Source organism: Arachis ipaensis, chromosome B07 (genome assembly GCF_000816755.2).
Source record: "Arachis ipaensis cultivar K30076 chromosome B07, Araip1.1, whole genome shotgun sequence".
NCBI classification, from domain to species: Eukaryota; Viridiplantae; Streptophyta; class Magnoliopsida; order Fabales; family Fabaceae; genus Arachis; species Arachis ipaensis.
Genome location: NC_029791.2, coordinates 123,457,492 through 123,462,464, shown reverse-complemented (window position 1 = coordinate 123,462,464; position 4,973 = coordinate 123,457,492). Strand labels below are relative to the sequence as shown.

Genomic DNA, 4,973 nt, shown 5'->3' with positions numbered 1-4,973 from the left:
GCACCAATAATAATAATAATAATAATAATAATAATAATAATAATAATAATAAGATTTAATTATTCTGTTGGTCTTTATAGTTTTAAAATTTTCAATTAGGTTTTTATATTTTTTTTAATTGGGTCCCTGCACCAATTTTTTTTTTCAATTAAGTCCCTCATAGTAGTAATTGGCTTAATTTTATAGGGATCAAACTAAAAAAAAAATTAGTACAGGAACCTAAATAAAAAGAAAAAAATGTAGGAACCCAATTAAAAAAAATTTTGGTGCAAGAACTCAATTAAAAGAAAAAAAAGTATAAGGACCTAATTGAAAATTTTACGAAATTATAGGGACCAGCAGAATAATTAAACCTAATAATAATAATAATAATAATAATAAAACTGTGGATTGTTTTAAGTGTCCAAAAAAGCTATAAAATCCATTGCATTACACACACTATGCTGTAATAATATATTAATAATGAAAGAAAAACAACCTTACCTTAGCTTGCTTCTTCTGTTGAATGGTAGCTTAGGTAGGTCATCGTTTCTTGCAACTATAATTACTATTTTGTAGATATAGATTTAGTAGCTAATTAATTGGGTTGTTATAGATTTTGGATTTAATTAGCTATACAATTATGGGTTTGTATTCGTACTTTCTAACCATGTGAAGTTTAATTAAGTGAATGTAGTTCTAAATCTTCTTTTCCCAAGAGGCTTTATTAGCTAATATTAACTAATTAGCATCGCCTAATATTAGAGCGGTTGACTAACCGCCGCTATTTGTTTTGTGGCAGTTAAAAAATGCCGCCATCTGATTCTAAAATTGTAGCTATTTGCTGGAACTGATGTATGTAGTGAAAGGATTATACATGTATATATAAAGTTAATTGTTAAATTAGTCATTGAAAAATACGTTATTCTGTAAATTTGTTTCTGAAAAATTTTATCAATTAAATTAGTCCTTCAAAAAATAATAATTAATCATTTTTATTCTTCTGTCACACGATTAATAGTTTTCGTCAACAATTGATGATATATAACATTAACTAATAGCATATGCGTGACACTTCGCATGTTCAATTGGATACTAAACAAATATGTTTATAAAAATCTATCAATTTAGTCTATTTTTCTAATTATATAAACCTTAATCCTAATATAACTTAACGACACTAAATTGATAGATTTTTATAAATATATTTATTCAGTACCTAATTAAATATGCCAGATATCATATATGATGTGAGTTAACGTTTTATGTTATTAATCGTTTGACGAAAACTAATAATTGGGTGACTGAAGAAGGATAAAAATTATTAATTTATAATCTTTAAAGAACCAAATTTAATTGATAAAATTTTTCAAAAATAAATTTAAAAAATGAATATTTTTTAAAAGATATTGGCCATTAGGGTAACAACATAAGTGCTAACGAAGAATTAATGTGCATATTAAGAATAAAAAAAATAAAAACTTTTTGTCAAAATATTATATTTTCAACAATGTTGAATGCATAAAAAAACCTACTACTGATTTATTAAATTCAAATAATTTTTTCATAAAGAAAAGTGTAAATTCAAAAAGATTCAACACAAACAAGTAAAATGAAAAATCATAAAACTACTTTTTGATAATTATATATTTAAAGTTTAGGATTTTGAAGTTTGGGTCATTTTACTAAAAAAATTATCATAACAAAACTCATAAAAAAGAAAATACTTTCTTTTTAATTAAAAGAAGATTTTTATTTATCTAATAAAAACAATGTAACGTAAACTAACCCATAAATTAAAGAATTAAGTAGGTGTTTAAGATCTTTGAATGATGATCTCAAGTATTGTCTTGTCTAAAAAATTTGAATAAGTTAAACAAGTTGCAAAACAAAATCAAGTGAGTGGTGCATATATCATGTAGAATACTATTGTTACATAAGTGAAGAAAATTATAAGAAGGACATGATTTCTTTTTTCATTTACTATTATTTTCTGTTATTAAGGTTTTATGGTAAAAAAAAAATTCAAATAGTAAAATAAACTGTTTTTTTTTCTTCATCAAAATTCTTAAAATAGATAAAAAAAAACAAAAAATGAAAATAAATTCCAAGAGCAACCATAAATTTTGAGCTTTGCCAATATATTTTAACAAAAATATTAAAAATAATCCAAAACATGTATTTGTATATATTCATATATACTAATAAGATAATCAAACATTCTTTTTATGATAATAAGATAATCCGAAATTTTCACACATTCTTCTAACGAAACAATCAACTACGTACTAATAAGATAATCAAACATTTCATAACAAAATAGTTAACTCAATTTTTTTTTTTTTGGGTGACTAACTCAACTTTTTTATGAATAACTTTTTATGTATATATAACAATATATATTATTTTATGTATTTTTTAATATAATAAAATAATTAATTACTAAAATAATTAAATTTATCGTAATAAAATAATAAATTTTTTTACCGCACTGTAATCAAACTCTTATACGCATACAAGCAAATGAAATGCGCTCTTTAATTATTGCAAGCAACTTTCGTTTAATATCTCTATAAAAGAAACAATAAATTGTGACATAGTCTCTCCATATTCATTTAAGTAGTGTTTGTTTTGAGGTACTGAGACAGAGACTGAGAGATTGAAATTCAGTATCATGTTTGTTGGTTCAAAAACTGGTACTAAAATTTCTGTCTCTATTTCAGTACCTCCAAAAAGTAGAGATATAAGGGACTAAAATTTTTAGAGATAGAAACTGAAACTTTAATAATATTTTATATCTAAAATATCCTCATTTCAATTAATTAATTCCAATTTTATCCTTTATGTAAATTAAATTAGAGTTTCATTCTTGTTTCAATTTCTGTTTTCCATTTTGTACCAAACAGAATACTGAGATTTATTTTAATCTCTGTCTCTTAGTCTCTGTCTTTTAGTCTCAGTCTTTTCGTTTCTGTTTCTCCACCAAACGCTATCTTAGAGGTCACGGATTCGAGTCATCCTATCTTTGTTAAAAAAAAAAAAAAAAGTGACACCCTTATTGTATGTTTTAGTTAATGTTTGCAACATATATATTCCAGCTTTAATATTTCAGCAGCCACATGATGAGTATCCTTGAAGATTGTTCGTTGATGGCATCATGACATGCGTGAATAATGCTTAATTACACCGAGCAAGAAGAAAAATATATGTTACACATCAAATTGCTGATTAATTATGTTGTTATCTATAAAATTAATCCATTAAAAAAGCACTATATTACTATGGATCTTTTATTATATGTGTCAAACTTGAACAGTGCACAACAACTTTGGTCATCATATATATATATTGATCCACCTATATTGGAACTCATCATCAAGTGTTTGTTGTTGTAATTTAATTTGATGGACGAGGAATATTATTGAAGTGGCTTCGTACCAAATTGTTAGTATTTTATGGTTCACATATCTTTGGAATATTGTTGAGTCCAGATTCTCTTAAAGACCGATCAATGACTAATTGAAAGTTTGATAATAATTAGCTTCAGAAATATTAGGGTTAACACTTTTTATTAATATTAGTTAATAATTAATTAATATTTTATTTTTATATTATTAAAATTTAAATTTTAGTAGTTAATATTTAAAGTGTTGATTAAATATTGACCAAACATAATAAATTTTATTAATTATATAGTATTACTCAAATGTTTAATTACTTTTAATTTCTTATATGATGATGTCAGAATAAAGTTAAACATTATTATTGGACCATCTTGTATTACTTTTAAGTCTTTAAATGCGAGATATATGTATTAAGTTTTACATTATTTAAAATTGATAATTTGATGATCTTTATAAGTTTGAGACAATTCTCAAATTTTAAGTTAAATTTTGAAATTGTGACCTTTATAAATATGAAATAACATTTACCTTTTAGACTAATTTTTGGAATTTAGTTATGCCCATTTATTTTATTTTTTTTATAAATGTTGCTAACATTAAATATTTTATAGATATAACTAAATTAAATTTATCTAATAGTTAGCTCGATAGTCAATTTAAATAAGTGTTGGGAATTTGAATCTGACTTTGTGCATGCAGCAATAATCTATTAATCAATGACAAATTTAACTCTTAAATGTAGGGGTGACAACGGGGCGAATAGGGACGAGTTTTTTCTCTACCCGACCCCGCCCCACCTTACAATAACTCGTATAAAACCCGCCGGTGCGGAGCGGGGTGGGTACCCACGAATTCGGGTAGTGTTGCCATTCCTACTTAAATGGTATTCAGATTTAATTTGTGACGAATTAATTTTTAATCTGTTGAGTTAGGAGATACCGTAATATATATATATACCAATTGAATAAAAATGTAAAAGTTTCATTACACTATCAATGTTTCAATAAAAAAAAAATTTAATCTCCCATTTACCACTTGAATAAAGTAATCCATAACCAAAAATGCTTGTGACTCATGATGATGAGTTGGGATATTCATGTTTTTAACTCCATGCAAATTCAGCAGCTAATATGTTCGGTGGTTTGCATAACAATGTAATCTAGCCTCTTGTCTTTTATAAGATGGAGAAAGCAATTGATTTTTCATGACACTTGATTATGAGGTTGTCTTTATATAATTTAAAATGTGGTCAATTATATGTATATTCGTATTCTACATCAAAGATACTAATAACTAAAACTGGTATATATATATTAATTATTGAAGCCTTATATAAGAAAACAAAATCTAGTGATCGATCAACACACGTATCCACTCAATTTGAGTTTTGAAATTGAATTATGTTTATGCTCAAATAAAATCATATCATAGCATTAATGAAACCCTAACAACAAGATTTGAATTAAACTTATTTTATTATGGTGATGAAGAAATAAACAATGACCTCATATATCCTCTCTTAATAAATTATCTAATGCTGTTATGAAACCACTCTATTCAAAAGGTTAAATTGATTAAAAAAATACATAA

The 4,973-nt window shown here is 24.9% G+C and overlaps 1 long non-coding RNA gene across 1 annotated transcript; it reads left to right on the top strand.

The window, feature by feature from the left end:
• On the top strand, positions 432-3,286 carry LOC110264751. Its single transcript, XR_002350918.1, has 2 exons — positions 432-517; positions 3,078-3,286. It is a non-coding gene; the product is annotated as an uncharacterized LOC110264751 (long non-coding RNA).